We start from the raw sequence: 18,846 nt of genomic DNA, 5'->3' as shown, positions 1-18,846 counted from the left end.
TAGAATAACGTCCCATGTCCAATAAGCTCAAGCATTCATTGATTTCTTCAACTCTAATGGGCGGAAGCTGGATGAATACAGCTTAAATCTTTCCTGTAAGGATCTGTCAATCACTACAATAGAGGTCAGCCAGTTTTCTATCTAAATGGCAGGGCAATAAACGCTTTCTGTTTTGGGAGCCATGGGATATACATTGCACAAATTAGCATAAAAACACATAAGGGAATGAGCATAGCTAGGCTCTAATTACAACTGCATTAAAAAAAAAAAACAGATAATGAGCCGGATTTCATCTGCAGATCTTATCTTTAGAGGAGAAAGATACACACACCTGGTCAGAAAATAAAATAAAAATTGCCAGCAGGAAAGTATGAAAAAATGTCAGGTGGGTAACAACAGGAAAGATGGAAAAGCCAGAGTTGGACAAGTGCGTGCATGCTCCCTGTGTTAACAGCAAATTATGTACAATGGGATTTCACCCTGACATCAATGGAAAAGATGTGAGCTCAGTGCTTGGGGCAATTCATGTAGGAATGATTTAATAGCAGCTGCTCAGATCGGAATCTTTTTCTTTGATTGCCATAGTACTCCATATGGGGTTTTGGGCAAATGTCTACACTATAAATAGTTAACTGAATTAAGTGCTGAGAAGGTGGCTATATGTGACAAATGAAGTTCAGCCAAATTGTTAAATCTTTGAGTCACATAATTTCAAAAAGGGAGGGTTTCTGAGTTTATATCTATGGTAAATTCCACAGAAGATACTACACATCATCTTTACTACTAAATAATATCCTTATATGTCACTCCCCTCTTCAAGAAATTAGCCTGCCTCATTTTGTATCTTTCTTTAAAATATCTAGAGAGATTAAAATACTTCTTATTCTTTAATAAAATATTAATGTCTTTCCATGCACTTGGTTCTGCAGGAGGCTCAGACAATACCTAGCCCTTGCCTTGGTGACGTAACAGTTCATTAGAGAGGGGTGAGGGAATACTAGGGCAGAAGAGATGGCTCCACAGCTAGGAACACTTGCTGCTCTTTGCAGAAAACCCGGGTTCAGTTCCCAGCACCTGCATGGAGGCTCTGAATGCCCTCATCTGACCTCCACAGGTGCTAGGCATGAATGCAGTACACAGATGCATGCAAAACACTCATACACATAAAGTCTATCTAAAAATGAAAATAACATGTTGGGTAACATAAAAAATAGGAATCCAAACACAGCATAATCAACTCTATACAAGAGGAAACAGGAACAGGAAAGTTTCTTCAGGGTAAAGGGTGAGGCAATTTTTAAAAATTGAACAAGGCCCATTGACAAGATAGTGTGTACTTGTTGGGGGGGGGTAGGATTTTTTGCAAAAAAAAAAATTTTTTTTTGCCTAACCTTCACAGTTTTTTTTTTTTTTAGCTAGTTTCTTAGAATTTACTACAATAGAAGGAAATCACACGTGCATATTGTTGTCAGGAAATTCTATAGCTCAACATTTTAATGAATGGGATGATTTGTCTGTATTCAGGAGGAGGAAGTGATAATCATGAGAACTCCTTGCAACAGACTGGGAATAACAGCAATTCAGCATTCACACCTTGGCCTGCCTGCAGTTGGTCTATATAGAACAGGGCAGAATAGTAAGCAAAAAGAGTTGAAAAGATAGAGTAAAAAAAAAAAAAAGTAGGACATTCACCATGCTGGATGTAAGCTGCCTGGATGTCCTTGAGCAGGAGTTGACAGATGTGTGTGCCCTACAGTTCTTGTAGGCACTCTAATCACATCCAGAAGCAGGATTGTATTTAGCGATAGAGTTCACTGAAACCTTGTATCCTTAGATGCTTGGGCTCTTCTCAAAAATGTATTTACTGCCAAAAGCACGTCTTCACAATAGAAAGGAAATAAATGGAGGTTTTTGTGGATAAAAGAATGAGATGAATAGCGGTCCACTTCTTATTTCTTCAGCTATGGTCCTCTCCTTCTGGGTCACACTGCAATTATCCTTCTCAAGGTCCCCCACCCCACCCCACCCCCCGCTGCTGACTTCTTTCTGTTCATCAAAGCCCTGGAGGGTTCTGAGTCCAAAGGGTAAGCCAGTGTGTTAACTCACTTCATGGTCACTTTCCATGAAAGTAATCTCTATGCTTGAGTCTCAAAGCACCATTTTCCTGGAATGTCACTTCAGTGTTCACAAGCCTCAGCTTCATGGTTTGTAACTGCTTCAGAGTCCGAATGCAGCTCTCAGTGGACTGACGTATTGATCTACTTCTGCAGCCTAACTTTCCTCCAGGTGTCTCCTACAGTGCTTCTTTCACCACCCTCAAAAGTGAGAAACCAGCTACATTTTCTAGTCCTTCTTCTGTGAAGAAGGCAAGGCAATGGCCCTCAAAATAACTACAGACTATATCTGGGGATCTGTATGTAACATAGGTAAAAGGAGAGAATAGTCATGAACATTGCGGCAGTAATTAAAACTGCCAAACTGCTCATTTTGTAATAAGGAGATTATCTAGGTTTTTTCAAGAGACTAAAAAGAATCAAAAGAATTCTTCAAAGTGGACAAGCCAACAGAAGAGTCAAAGTCAGAGTGATGTGAGCAAATCTAGAGCAACATGGCTACTTTGAAGACAAAGGACAAGGCCACAAGCCTTTAGCATCTAAAAGCTGGTGAAAGAAGAATGAAAATGGATGTCATCCCACATCCTCCAGAAAGAGGCAGAACTCTGTAGATACTTTGATAAATAGGCAATTTATGTATGATTTCAGACTTTCAAATCTATAAAATAATGGATTTGTGATATTAAAGGTAATCAGGTCTGTTGCAAAGGAACAGCAGAAACATCAGTAGAAACAAATACATTCTCCATCTCAAAATTTCAAAGCATTGTGTAAGAAATGTATGCTTATATTGGTTTCCTTTTCCCTGTTTTCTGTGATCCAGACCCTCTCTGCTACAATTTTAGATCATTGTCATATATATATATACATATATATATATATATATGCATATGTGTATACTGAGATACTGAATATATAGTATACAGTATATACTGAGAACTAAACGTTGGCCTTCTAGAAGAACAGCAAGCATTTTTAACCACTGAGCCACCTCTCCAGCTCCAAAAGCAATTTAGTCTTTCTTCCTTGAGTTTACAGCTTATAACTTGCTCCCTGGACTATAGCTTTTTCATATCACTTTTCTCCATGGTACAAAACAAAGGAGTTTTCCTATTGTGAAAACTATAAATCCTACCTTGCATCTCATCTCCATTTTTTAAAGTCTTGCCCAAGTTTCTCCAAACTACACCTTTAAGACCCCTAACTTCTTAAGCCATGGGCCCAAGAAATGAGACCATTTGCCATTCCTTACAATTGGCTTTTGTTTTTCTTCCTAGCATAAATCATTTTCCTTGAATAATTTTTCTTTTGGCTTCATGTTAGATGGTGTTTGTTTGTGTTTGTTTGTTGTTTCTGGGGGGATTTTAGGTGAGAATGGAATCTTTCAGAGGTCAAAAGTGTTCTGGCATCTATTGTATTTAGCAACTTCAAATTAAATAATGAAGAAATGTTTAAAAAGAAAGCTTAGAACAATGTGACATATGTTAAGTATTTACGTATGTTAAGTAATTACAAAGTAATCTTTTAAGCTGAGCAATACAAAGTGATAAAATTATCCTACTGAGCAAGTCACTAAAATATTTACTGTAAAATATTTCTTCCTACACAACAGAATAACAAGACATGTTTAAATAATGTGACTCATCCTATTCTTTCAATGTATTCTAAATCATTGAAGGATAAAATAGATATGCATGAGCTCAGACATGAGCGTGCATGTGTGTGTGTGTGTGTGTGTGTGTGTGTGTGTGTGTGTGCATGTGCCCCACAGGCCCCACAAGCGTCCTTTGAAGAAAACATTCACAATCTCAAATATAGACTTCTTATGGATCTGTGATTTGAACCAAATGACCAACAAACCCTCAAAGGTGATAAAACCTTAATGCAAGAGTACACACCTCATAGAATTAAGGAAAATGAATTAACAAAGGGATAAAGAGCTAGTGGGGAGGGCTGGAAGGATAACAGAATCTTATTACAAAATGATGGTTAAGGTGGTTGATAACAGCTGCTTAGCTGCCTGAGCAGAAGGTCAGTTGCAGCTCCCTGTATGTTCCTTCATCATAAGGTATTTTTATATTAAAGATGCTTTTATTCCACGAGGAGAACTTTCTGGGGTGGGGTATTGTCCTTTGTTTATGGCTTAGGCCATGAGAGAAAACAAAGGGAAGGAGAAAATTTCCAGTAAAAGAGGCATGGCACAGGTACTTCTGCTATAGGGTTTGGCTTTATGAAAGAAGTTTGGGGAACCACAGGATAGATACTCTTAAGACCAACCCATGGCCTTTTGTGCCTATTGGACTCATCTTTTTATTCTCCTTTGAGGTAAAAGTCAAAAACATAATATTGCCCTGGGAAGTAAATGCAGACAAAAGATGTAAGCTCCAAGCCTTGCCATGTGTTAGCATTTCACAATGGTATTTTGTGAAGCCTCAGGATTTCTACTTTGATGCAGTTACCACAACCTAGAACTCGAGGAAACGTCTAGTATCCCTAGCACCATTCAATGCAAAGTTCAATCCATGACCAAACTCAGTAGGCCATGCAAGTTTCACTTTCATGATCAAGACTTAGACTGAGAGTGCTGGGAAGATGGCTCAGTGTCTAAGGCACCTGCTGCCAACCTTAAAAACCTAAGTCTGATCCTCAAAATCTGCGCAGTAAAAGAGAGGACTGACTCTCAGAAGTTGTTATTTGAACTCCGCAGATATGCCAGCGCACACGTGCACGCGCGCGCGCGCGCACACACACACACACACACACACACACACACACAGACAGACAGAGAGACAGAGACAGATTTAATTTTAAATGTTAATTAAAAAATAATCAGACTAAAAGTTAGGTACCTCTAGGGATGATATCTCCCCCCCCAACCTATATTTTGTCTCATGTTTGCATACTGCATGAAATGTAATTGTTATTCATTGTTGTCCTCATTTGGAATAGAGAGAGAAGATTCCACAAGCAATGCATGAATAATTTTACTCTCAGTCTCTTAGTGAACAGCTGTGAATATTGCCACAATCAGATAAATGAACGGGGTGCTGGATCAAGGAACAAACTGGAAAAACCAACTCTGGGTTACTAGGCTAATACCAGGTGTTTCTCACCCACTTCCCAGACGATTCCCAACCATAAAACTACTTTTGTTGCTACTTCATAACTAGTTTTGCTACTGTTATGAATTGTAATGCAGATAACTGATACAACCACTGCTTTAACACAATAGAAAGCTATACCAAGACTCATAAAAAATGGTTTCAGAAAGGTTAGATTTTAATAGAATTGTGAACAACAAACAACACTAAAAAAATGGCACAAAGATATTATATTATTTTTTCAGAAACATGCTCCACATTTCTTAGCCCCATCACCTGACAGAATTAAAAGTTAAGCTGACTTACTAATGTTAGGGCACTGGGTATAACATTATTCTTATTATAGAACTATAGGTGCAATAGCTTTTGACAATTATGGATTGGTGTTTCTATCATGGATGAGAAGAATACAGACTCTGAAAGGCTCAAAATGACTGATGAGAAACATTGGGAATCAACCTGAGACTTTAAGGTTACAACAGTCTGAGCTCAGAAGGACCTTTCTCTCATTTAGAGAAATGTCCAAAACCAGAAAATTATATAATAACTTCAGTAGAAACTGGTTCTTATATGCAAGGTGAATTCATTAAGGATATAAGTTTTAAATGACATAATAAAAGCACTCAACTTCTGCATATTCAATACATAGCTTAGTATTTAACATTTGGGTATTAAAAAACACCAAATCAACATAGTACCTAAGGTCTACTTTAGTTACTATTACCCTGGCAGGGGAGCCAACAAGACAATAACAGCAGTCTTGATGGAAAGAAAGGAGATTTCCTTGGATTTGAAACTATTTTGCAAGACTGGGAATTGGAGATTATAATATTTGGCAGTTTCACACTCCTATTATGGCACAGATCAGTACACAGATAAAACCGATTTTTCATATAAATACTACAATGAGGAGCAACCTGTGGGAAAAGGGTGATCCAGTGACAGTCTACAAGTAATGAACATTACTCTACAGTTACAAGATCACTACATGCGCCCTTGGAGTGTCAGCACATCCACATTCATTTCATTGGTAACAAACAACTATGGAATTCTGCCAAACAAATTGGAGGGGTCCAGAATGATTGAATGTAGCAAAGATGACAAGCAGATTAGCATCAAGATGCTAGCCTGGAGTTTTCAAACAAGCAATTAGTACATTGAGAACATTTTGTAATTTCTTATTTGTTTTTACAAAGGAGAAATCAGGTTGCAATTGAAATCATTTTGCCTGACATGAGAACTCGGGAGGATTTAATGCCACCATTCCCTCACCTGGTGAAATTCATGCAAATCAAATCAAACTAGTAAGCAACCATTTCTGTGTACTTCCACATCTGCCTGTAACACATGCACATTTAGTAATTGGATCTCAAGGACATCACACACTTGCCTGACCATGCAACCTGACTAACAATGAATGATCATTCCTGAAAAGAATCATTTGGAAGCATGGCAGATGTCTATGGGGATATGAACATTTTAATGATCAAAATTAAGGGGAAATGGGAGCTAGGTCACACAGTCTGGTTATTTTAATTGAAACACAGTCTTCCAAATTTACTGAACAGAATGCTTAAATACTCCTGGAAGTTCATCTACACACATAGGAAAGCAAAAGACACTCATGGCAGTGAAAATGAGCAATCTCTGTCTTAACAGTTAAGAAAAGCCCTCGAAAGCCTTGATCATGCGATCCATTCCTAGAAGCCTGGTAAGCAGGCTGCAAACAAAACCGGTTAAGAGCCCTTAGAGCACCACTCAAGGTTCTAACAAACAGACCCCCTTGAATACCCACCAACGGACTGCACTCTAGTTCTTGTTGAAGAAGCATCGCTGTAGGTAGAGGATAAGCTTCCACAAAAATGATAGACAGGCCACTGAGACCAGGTGGCGTGTGGCAGGCAGAGCTGGAGCGGTCCTGTGTGAGTGTGTGTGTGTCTGTGAGAGAGTCGACAGTGAAATACAACAGGAAAATCGGTCCAACAATTCCAGGAAGGCCAGCTCCACCTCATCCACTCTGCCAGGGTTGCCTGAGTTGAAGAAATCAACTGCCTTTTCCATGGCCCCCACTGTGACTTCCCTGTCCCCTAGCCTGGTCAGTGCTCAGCTGAAACAAAATGAAAAGGCAGCTCAGGTCAGGGTAAGACCCACTGCCTTGACAAGAAGCGCGATGACTGGGAACTGAGATAGGCACTCTTCCTGCTTCCGATGACTGCATGCTGTCTGAAGTCAGAAGCAAACATATCAGCTCTCCATACTGCATGCAAGAGAAAGGAGAAGCTGGGGGCTTACTCTGGTTGTGCAGTATGCAACCTGCAGCAACTACGTTTGTGGTACTACAACACTTCATGGTGACCAGAAGTCAGAAACTTGATAGTTCCTATACCTCGCATCCTTTAAACACTCTACTGAGCACATTATCTTGTTATGTTCTGGATGCTAGTTCATGTTAAAAATAATATGCTCATTATTTTGTTTCGTTAGCCTCAGAATTTAAGTTTCAATTCTGAAAGAAGTTAGTTTTCAGTTGACATTAGGAGGAAAAATGCCTTGTATCTACACTAAACCATTCATATTTTCTTCCAAAAAGTCTTGTTCATTACAGTGGATCATCTTAATATACAACATGTATCTGTATCAATTATGCACATATTATCATACATCACACATATAATCACCTCAAAAGAATGCTATGTGTAAATAGTCTTCTATGAGTTTCCATGGGGAGTGGTTCCAGAGCACCCCCACTAAAAATATCAATACCTATGGATGTCCAAGTTTGTTATGCAAAATGGCATGACATTTGCATATATACATATCCTCTCACATATTTAAAATAATCCAGAATTACCTATATCTAACACAATGTTATGGTAAATTATTTGGAAAAAAGTGACAAGAGCAGTCTATACATGATCAGTACAGACACAACACATTTCACATGTTTTTCATTTGGACTTGGTTGAAATCTATGACTACAGAACTCACAGGATGTTGCATCTAACATACTACATACAAATATAATACCATAGGTATATACAGACTACAAAAAAGTCCATAAATTGTCCCCAAACTTGATGTTACTCTTCAGAACTGGTCCCCAGAATGGCACCAAAAAAAAAAAAAAAAAAAAAAAAAAAGAGGGTGAACTGAGAATAGAAAGTAATCCTTTAAAATGAAGAAAGGGAGATAGATTTTCTAAGAGGAAGAAGAAAATTTGTCCTGCACTGCAGTTATTTGAAGGATATGGCTTATCATTATATATGACAAGAAACTGCAACTACAGTACATTACCAGGAAAGTGTGCAAACAATTCTGCATGATCCCGTTCATCCTGTAGACAGTTGGGCTCCAGCAAAGGTGATTAAGGAGCATGCAAGATAAGGGGGAAGCTGGGGGCACACTCTGCTTGTGCAGTGTGCAAGCTACAGCACCTGCATTTATGGCAGTACAAAACTTCATGGTGAACAAGAGCACATTTCATAGGACATAAAAGATGCAGGGTATGATATTCTTGCTCAATGTCTTCCCAAATCATACTTTCACTTACCTATTAACAATACAGGCGTTAGTCAATTCTAAAACAGATGATTTCTGTAAGACATTCATGTGGTCCACCAAAGACACACATTTGTATTTATCAAATGGAAAGTTAAATAAATTTTCATCGATGTTTTATTTAACTAGCCTCTGTGAACATAACATTAAAATTATCATTTATTATTTAACTTGTCTTTATTCTGGCACTGTGACGGGAAAATCAGCCTAAGTGGCTCAAGTTGAAACATCAGGAAACACAAAATTTACTCCACCCATGAAAAGACAATGGTAAACAACAACAAAGCAGTCTGTAATATTTTCAAGTTCATAACTTGTTAGTCTTTAGTTGAGATTTCTAACAATCAAAGGGTCTCAAATATTTCATGTTTTATATATTATGGTTTATTTTAAGAAACAAAGCATCCTGGGTGTTTTCTTTTTTTTTTCTTTTAAAAACAAATAAACAAGCCTAGTCTTGCTTTGTAGTCAAGGCTGGCCTGGAATTTATGATCTTAATTCCTCAGCCTCCAAGCACTAGGATTAAAAGTGTGTGTTACCATACCCAGCTAAACCAATTCAGTTTTAAAGGCAAATCAAATATATTTTATATTACATTGTAAATGACTGATGTTTTTTACTCTAGACTTTTCTGGATTTCATATAAGAATTTGGGTCTGACAATAGTAACAGGCTACAAAGAGAAAGAAGACAGGACAGATCTCAACTTGTCTCCTAGCAGGAGGCCTCTGATTGAAACTTCAGATTAGTGTAGTCACATCATGGTGGTGGCAAAAAATCAAAGCTAATTTCTTCCAAACCATCCACAGGTGAAGAACACATGATCCTTCCTTCCCCGAGTGCTTTTCCATCCATATTTATATTTGAGTAGACATTTATACATATATCCATAAAACTCTAAGTCCTATAAAACCCTGGGTGTGTATATAATAGAATCAGTATTTGTATATGTGTATAGAGGTATATACATTGATACACATACATATACAAAAGCACCCTTTAAAAATTACTTGAACTTGTTAACAACATTCATTCTCTGTAAGTCTCCCAGTTTGTTTATGCCTACTAAATTACAGAAATTCTTTGTTCTCTGCAAAGACAGAAACCTGTAGGTAATGGTTACTTATCCAAAAATGCCACAGGGCTTAAATCTGTCTAAGTTACTTGACACTTGGACAGGATTTTTGTAAGTAGATTGAATCATAGAAAAGTCCTTATTACTTTGAGACAAGTTTATTTTTATTTTTTACTTTGTCTATATAATACTCCTCTAGGAAGCTGACTTCTTCCCAGTTATCCCCTAAAATGTTCAGGTTGTTTTGTGAACAATGAACAGGTAAGTAAGTGAGCATATCCGTCTGTCATGCTCACGCACATAAAGAATACAATCGATCCCTGTTGTATGGGCAGATGGGGAAAGTATCTAATATGATAATGCCTTTCACACACACACAAACACACACACACACACACACACACACACACCAATAGTGCTTTTCTGGGCAGGTAATATGGCTCAGACTGTAGGATCACTTGCTGCTAAATCTGAGGACTTGAGTAGAATCCCTGGTTTCTACATGGTAGAAAGAGAGAACTGACTTGTCCCCTGATCTCCCTGACCTGCACCATGGCATAAGAGTGTTCATCCTCGTCATATACACTAATACAACCCCCCCCCCCACACACACAGAGGAGAGAGGGGAGAGAGAGAGAGAGAGGTAATTATAAAAAGAAAACCACTTTACCCACTCAACTTCATAGTTAGCCACACACAAAATACCAAAAGAGGAGTGATTCTTTTGTTCTCAATTGTTATTGTAAAGCACCACATGAAAGACCAGAAATGATGGGAACATGGCAATGAAAAGGGTAACAGCTCTGACGAATGAAAACAGGATATTAAGAACAGTATCAGGACTGTCTGTCCAGAACAAAAGCCAGAGGGAGAATTTTCAGAGAAATTCAAGCAAAAACACTTTTTTGCCACATTGAAATGCCAGTGGATAAACTATAACTTTTCAGGGAATCATAGATGTTTACATCTGGGGCAATAAAACTGGGTTACCATTAAAATACACACATAGACATTTGTTTTAAAGTATCATAAAATTAAAACAGCTTCCAAATCTCATAAAAATCTCCTTCCTTTGAAACCGTATTCTACTTCCTGCTATTTCTAGAACTGTTTTACCCTATATAGACTAAGATGCTCACTTTAACAAATAGCTGAGTGTTAAGAAAATTAAAATTTTTGCCAAAAAATGACTCTCTTCACAGTATGTCCTTAACTTTGTGTATGTGTGGAAACATCTCTTTTTCTCTGTCTCTGTTTCTCTTTCTCTGTCTCTGTGTGTATGTGTGTATTTCTGTGTGTGTGAGCGTATGAGTGTATGCATACCTATATGTGAGGGAGGACATGTGAAGGACAGAGGTTGATGTTAGATATGATGTTTGACTAAATGTCTCTCACCTAACATGGAGCTTGCTGGCTGGCCATTTAGCTACAAGGATTCACTTGCGTTTGTCTCCACAGCACTGGGATTATAGATGTCTTTTTATGTGGTTTCTGGGAATCCAAACTCAGATCATCATACTTACCCAGCCAAGGTTTTGACAAGCCCCCGTTAGAATTCCCAGGGAAACCGAGCAATGAGCACTGTATTGAGAAACACTCAAAGCAACTAAAACAGTCAAAGTAGTGAAAAGTTTCCAAAAGCTGTCAATGTGATTGATGACTTATTTAGTAAGACATAATTCGAGTTGAATTAACTTACTGGACTTAACATATTATTCATTATTATTATCACTGCAGTCTCTAAGCTAAATGGGTTCTGAAATGTAAGTTTTGCATGGCATTAGAAATCTCCATCTTTTTTTCATTTGTCTAGATTCTGCTGTTGTTCACCTTGTTTCTCTTTCCCACACTGCCCTTGCTGTTTCAAATAGAACTAAGAAACTGCTTTGTCTCTGTTGTACTTTCAGAAAACTTGGGGCTAACCCTTAAACTTAGAGGACCCAAGTTCCCCTAGTCTTTTGAGTCAGTCCCATCAATGTGACACAATAGAAAAGAATGTATACCTTGAAAGCAGATAACCCTGAGGTCAAACCTGGACTCTGGCATTTCCTTGCAAAGGCAGATAAGGACCTGGTACTCTACCTCTCTTATCCAGTCTGTTTCCTACTAAATGAGGGTGAGAGAACTGTCACAGTCTGTTGGAGATCAAGTGAGGCGACGTTTCAAAACTGTCATTATGTTGTCCTTTGTCCCCTCTCGTCCTTAATTAATTCTCTCATTCATCACTAAATAATTTCTTTATCTATATTTTTTCCTTAGGAACCTTTTCAAGCTATTTTGGGAAGCAGGAAGGATACCAATCCATGTAGTTATTTATTAATCTTCACGAAGTATCTTATATCAAGGAATGATCTGAGATTAATAATTTAACATTCTTTCTTAAAAACAACTAATTTTAAGTATTTATTGTTTGTGGTTATACCATAAAGGGAGGGTCGTCTAAGGAGACTACAAGCAGCTGTTGGATTCCCCCGAACTGGAGTTACAGGCAAATATGAATTGCCAGGTGTAGGTGATAGCATCCAAATTCAGGTCCTCTGGAAAGGCAGGGAGAATTCCTAATATCACTCCAACCTCTGAATTAACATTTCCGTTTTTAACAAAAATGACCATTTAATAATAGTTTTATGTAGACAATTTTGCATATATCCTAAACTTCAGTACAAATCTGTGGTCATTACAATGGTATTTCCCACAAAGACCCCCAGGCTGCATTCTTTGCTTCCCTTTGTCTATCAGTTGCTAGGAATTTTACTTTGCAGGAAACAAGAGACCCTAGCATGGACAGTACCCATGAGCCTAGTGAGAGCAGACCAATATCAGACTTTTTATCTTTATAAGCTAATCCGTCAGCCTTCAGGTTACATGGATGCTGACAGAAAGCATGAGAGCCTTGAATTAGAGATTTGATAAAGCAGTTTTCAAGGCACAACAAATGGTATATGCTTCATAGTCTTGCTTCAAGTTTTCCCCAAGTCTCATTCAGTGTACCAGATGCACACAGTAGGGTTCACCACAGCTCAGCAACCCAAAACTTAAGAAACCTGAATCTTGTATTATGAGATATAAGAATGCTTTCCAAGCCTTGGGGAAAGATAACTATCTCTATTCTGTGAGACTTTCTTGTATATAAGCAGCTTAAAAATAGTAACACTCAAGAGTTACACAAATCTGAGCAATCTGTGGAGACTCATTTGTCAGCACACATGGTTCCGGTCTCCACCTGTGGGGCAGACTAACAGTAGCAAATAGAAATCAGGTTATCAGTGGACTTCCTAGCAGTTACAGTATATGCAGACTCTCACATGACATTAAACAATCCGTAAGTCAAGGAAGTCCACAGTAAAAGAAGCTTGCAAGGAAGCAATGAGATTTTACCACCAGCACCACCCTTTACAGTCAGCAGCAACACAGGAAAACTAACAAGGAAGTTCTACTCATAGATTTAGGCCAGATAATCTACAGCTGTTAAAAACCATTCCTTCATAGTCTCAAATAAGCCTGGACTTAGTCTAAAACATAAGCTCTCTACATTATACCAAAATAGTTTGGAGACTATGGGGAAAGGGGCTGGGGAGATGGTTAAGTGGGTAGGAGAACTTGCTATAAAAAGAGAAGACATTGATTCAACTTCCCAGCATTCACATAAAAGCTACATATGGCCATAAATGCTTATCACCCTTTGTTTGGAGATGGGTTTCAGTAGCCAATCAGCCAGCCTAGACAAAACAGCAATCTCTGGGCTCAGCGACTCATCCAGCCAATAAGGTTGAAACTGATAGAGGAAGACACTTAAGGCATTCGCTGACTTCTAAATATATGTATATGTGTATGCATAACTACACACATATACCACACACAAGTGTGTGGGACAATAATCTGATTCTGTAAGCATTTTTAATTGTAAACTTGTTTTGGAATTAAAAAGCAGATAAAATTCAGCTATTTTATTCCACAAGTATTTGGATTGTTTTGTTTTGTTTGTCTTGCCAGCTTTCAGGAGCAGCTCTAGGGCCCCGGACCCTAAAGTATAGTAATAAGTAGGAGAACAAGGGCCTGCCCTTAGAGAACTTACATGGTAATGAAGAAAATATAAATGAAATAGTTTGCAAAAGTAATTATTTTAAATACTCATACAAAATGAAAGAAGTTAAGGAGATTACACAAAACAACGTTGGCAGGTGTACATAGACTATTTTAGCAAAAGGGATATTTCAACTCATATCTGGGTGGTCTTTCTTGACATTCTAACTATCCTCTTGACAATAAAAAAAAGCAAAAGCATCTTAATTTTAGGTTTGGTCAGACATATTCTGGGCGATATGACTATAGACATATTTTTAATTTTAGTATAAAACTTCCCAGCATTTAAGCAGAGAGTTATAATTTCACCACCATCCCCAATTATTAACTGCTTAGTTTCAGATTAACTGCTTAGTTTCAGATACCAAGCATAAATTTCTTTCTCAAGGGCATTAAAGTCAAGCTTTTACAATTTATTGTTTGAAAAGGCAAGATGATTGAGTTATTTGAAAAGAGTGACCTCTTGATTTATTTTAGCAATGTGCTTTGACCGGATGGCCTAGAGACTCAGTGGGCCAAGAAAGAAGAAAGCATAGTGTCTTGGGCTAATTTGTCTTTCTAGAGCAAAGGAGCTGATTGGGCATGATATAAAGAAACGGAATATATTTGTCACCATTTTGTAGCATAGCCTGGGCAGTCATAGATCAAGACATATGCAAGATTGTACCTTGAAGTCTATTTCAGAGAGAAATATGTCCTAGACAGCAGTAGTGAACATAAGGCCAAACCCACTTGAACAAGCTCGAACACCTCTCAACACTACTGGATTGGGAATTAAATTTCTAGCACGTGAATTTTGTGGACACATTTAAAGCACAGCATGTAGTATTCAGAATGTGTACCTGGATACCTGCATGTGTGTTGGATCTTAGAATGCTAACTCAAAACTGAAAATACCAGTGAGCATACAACTTTGGTTGTAGGGAAGAGAAATGCAGGAAGTGAGTAGAGTGCTGTGGGAAATGAACATCTGGAACCCCAGATTCAAGATTGGTGAGTGTCAAAGATGTGTTACAACTGTAAGGTCCTGTTGTCTGATAGTTCTGGTCAGTATATGATTGACAGTGCAAGAAGAGGCCAGTAGTATCTTAAAATAACACCCCTTCCTGGTTAGGCAAAATTGTGACCAAGCATCATTTTGGAGGCCACCTTAGTAAGAATCAGCCAGAAGGAATGAGATCCCAAGGGCACTCATTAAGGGAGGAAAAGAGAGTTGCCATTGCATGAACAGCATAGGCCCAGGGGATGCTTGGGAAGGTTGAGAGATACTCCCCTAGTGTCCCACATTGAAGCAAGAGACAAGGGTTATTTAAGGTTTTGGTTTTTTTGGGGTTTTTTTTTTGGTATGTATATGTGTGTGGTATGCATACATGTATATATACATATTCAAATATGTGTGAGTACACACATATGTATAGGTGAGTGTGGGTGCATGCATGTGCAGATGTAAGCCAGAGGCTGGTGCCAGGTGTCTTCCTAGATTGCTCTCTAGTTATTGAAGCAGGGTCTCTCACTGAACTCCAGTTCACCAATCAGCTATACTAGCTAGCTAGGCTAGATTGTCTCAGGACCTGCCTCTCAAGTGTTGGAATTACAGGTGGCCACCACCCTTGCTGTCTTTTCTGTGGGTTCCACAGATCCATACTCTGGTCTTCATGCTGTCAAGGAAAGCATTTACCCACTGAGCTATCTTTCTAACTCCAGAGATAAGGTTTAGGGCAGGGTATATTGTCTTTTAAAACAAGCAGCCTTCTGAGAGTGAATTAGCTCCAATATAAAGATAATTTTGGACTAAAACCCAAGATCCAAACTGTTTTGTGGAGATGCAATACTTCTGCAAAAAAAAAAAAATTCTTAAACGAGAAAATGTAGGGCTGGGGATGTAGTTGACTCATAGAGTATTTGCCTAGCACGTATAAGTTCCTGATTTCCACACCAAGTACCACAAAAATAATGGTAATCTATAAGGATAAATTCTACAACCATCAGAAGGATCCTAATGACTTTTAAAACACACTCCTATGGCAGACTAAACTGTTTTTCTCTGCTATAATCAGAAAATTTCCTTGTTAAGTGTCTAAGAATTATTTACAAGTATTATTTGTAAAGCATAAATATACAGCATTACTTTGGAATTCATATCCAAAGGTATGATCTTGTGGATTTAGCTTATGGTCTTTGTGTTGTTACTTTGGTTTTTATTATTATTATTAATTTAAACAATTGTTTAGGACTTAACAAAAACCCTTTTGTTCTTAAGTATTTTATCCTTTCCTTGAGATTCAATCTAAGTGTCCATTGCTTCACAAACATTTTATCCTTTCATTCTATCAGGATTGATAAGAGTGTGGCTCCTTATATTAAAAGGGGGGAGGGAAATTGAAAGGACTTTGTACTTGAAATGTAATCTAGGGTTTAGAAATTCATTTACAAAACGTCTGGCTCTAAGAACAGTAAACTTTCAATGTGACAAAGCTGTACTATGGTGGAGCTAAACTTATTGTTAAAATATATGAATGTTAGCAGTCGAAACTATGAAACAATTACATTGCATTGTGGGGGGAAATGATTTTAATGCCTGATTTATCATCTTTATGGTAAAACTTGATCAGTTGTCTCTTGTTAAGCAGCTACTTTAGCTTGTCATTGTTTAAGTTAACAGGAGCACTTGATCCAAGGCACAGATCCAAACAGTTCTGCCGACTCGCAATCACTATACTTTCCATTCCAAATTCCTCCAAGTTACTCTGTATTTTAAATGGATGCAAATATTTAGTTTTGTAACTTCAGTCATTTTCTTCATTGGAAAAGAGACCAGGAAATCACTCACCCCTGGAGCGCTGGGCAAAGGACACTAGAGGATGATAGGAATGCTGGTGACTTCCCTGAAGGGCGCTTTGTTGTGCTTGAACCACTGCCAGTTAACCTCCCCCCACAACATAAACTACCAAAACATCAGGAGTTCAAAGAGGGGCGCTCAGGTCCTGCTTCCCGCCCCTGACTATCAGCATCCAGAAGCAATTCTTTGCATGGGTGCTTCTTCCTCCTGATCCTGAGTGGCAGTTCCTTTATGCACATTAGCCCCCTGGGGCGATGAACTCCAAAACCTCTATTTTCTATCCCTGGCTCTACCCTGTTCTCACAAAACCCTAGTTAGCCACTGTGCTACACAGCCTTTCTTGGATTGTAGGCTATCAAAAGAAAACAAAACAAAACACCAGACCCTACAACAATATGATGGATATGGTAATGAGGGTCTTTAGGGTAGTGGGCAAATTCCAAGGTCCTTTAGAGCTGAGACTTGGAGACCCATTTTCTCCTTTATCATTGAGACTTCGTATTCTCATCAGCAGAATCTTGCTTACAATAGCACAAATGATCATTTGCCTGAATAAAGATCTTGTGTGTGTGTGTGTGTGTGTGTGTGTGCTCAGCTATAAAAGAGAAGTCTGTCAAAATTGCAAAATGAAAATCAAGATGAGTTTTTCCTTAATCAGGCAAAATCTCCTGCTTAGTGACTGAAAGAAGAAGAAGAAGAAGAAGAAGAAGAAGAAGAAGAAGAAGAAGAAGAAGAAGAAGAAGAAGAAGAGAGAAGAAAGAAAGAAAGAAAGAAAGAAAGGAAGGAAGGAAGGAAGGAAGGAAGGAAGGAAGAAAAGGAGAAAAAAGAGCGAGGGGGAGAAAGAAAAGGAAAGAAGAAAGAAGGAAAGAAAGACAGTGAAAACAAAAGCAAAAGAGACAGCCTCTGAGCTACTTTGGAGCTTTTTTGATTCACTTCCTTGTTATCTTTGTGAAGACATTATTCTGTTACATAGAAGTTATTTATCCGGATGATTGTAGTACAGTTTCTCCTCTACCAAACTTTCGTTATCTACAAGAAAACACTGATCCATTTCTAGAAAAATACTTGTGATGCTAAATCACAGATTGGAAAGGGAAAGCTACTGGGAAGAAAAAAATGGAAAAGCATTGTAATCATACAATCATCTTCTTTATATGTCACAATGGAGAGCACTGACTACTAGTGTGCCTTTAAATGCTGCATGTGCAAACATATTCTCTCTTGTGCATACATGTTCCCTCTCACAAGCAGTCCATATTTACATATATGAGTGATAATTATTAATATCCAAAATAAAAAGGCACTATAGTTCTTGCTCCTTCAAGGCAATGACTTTGAAAACAAATACCCTCCAAGAAATAGAAGATAGAATTAATTTCTGTGCGGGAATTAAGATGATGATAAAAGTATGAGACTCCTCATTTGGTTGAAATTTTCTGTAAATATAAGAGTTCTGGTTAATTTAATTTTCTGGTTAACTGAACCTCAAATACGAAACCTTTTTTTTTTTTTTTTAATCTTCACTGAAATGTGTCTAAAATGCCTGACTCCACTCACTTTTACTTATGTAGCTTAAAATCAAGTACTGGGTGGCTCTTAGTAATTCCAAATGTTACTTTTCCTTTCAGATCACTGATATATTTTTCCCATTTCATCACAAGGAGAGAAATCAGAGCTTGGCTTGAATGTATAACTATGTCCATGTTCATTTTCACATTAATCATACAATCATCTTCTTTATATGTCCCAAATGCCCGAGGAAAGTAGAAAAAAATTGTAATGAATAAAATGGTTCATTTTTTGGACAAAATAAAGGCAAGGTTAAGCTTTTCAATGTTTGTATATTAAAGGAAATTATTAAAATTTTCTTCTCTATATAATGTTAAGTATTTGATAACATATATTAATATACTTCTAATCAATTTTGTTATCACATATTAAAGACTAATATCTCTAAATATGATTAAAGAGCAAATATGGATATATATATATATACACACATTATACATAATATATGTATTATTGAGTGAGTGTTAGTGTTTGGGTTTTCTTGTGGAATATAATGGCAGCTGAATA

At 37.7% G+C, this 18,846-nt stretch overlaps 1 protein-coding gene across 16 annotated transcripts in view; it reads right to left on the bottom strand.

Moving 5' to 3' along the window:
• Positions 1–18,846, bottom strand: part of Mid1 (midline 1) — a 305,600-nt gene that overhangs the window by 67,550 nt on the left and 219,204 nt on the right. Inside the window, exon 1 of one of the 16 annotated variants that reach the window (XM_017318410.2) lies at positions 7,011–7,387. The exons of 14 other annotated variants lie outside the window; for them this stretch is intronic. The gene's annotated coding sequence lies outside the window, so the exon portion shown is untranslated. Of the gene's footprint in view, positions 1–7,010; positions 7,388–18,846 lie in introns of those variants that run through there. One more of the 16 variants, XM_030251241.1, reaches the window with a different exon arrangement.

This window comes from Mus musculus, chromosome X (genome assembly GCF_000001635.26).
Source record: "Mus musculus strain C57BL/6J chromosome X, GRCm38.p6 C57BL/6J".
Taxonomy (NCBI): Eukaryota; Metazoa; Chordata; class Mammalia; order Rodentia; family Muridae; genus Mus; species Mus musculus.
Note: the sequence above shows the minus strand (reverse complement) of the source record. Positions and strands in the feature narration are given on the sequence as shown.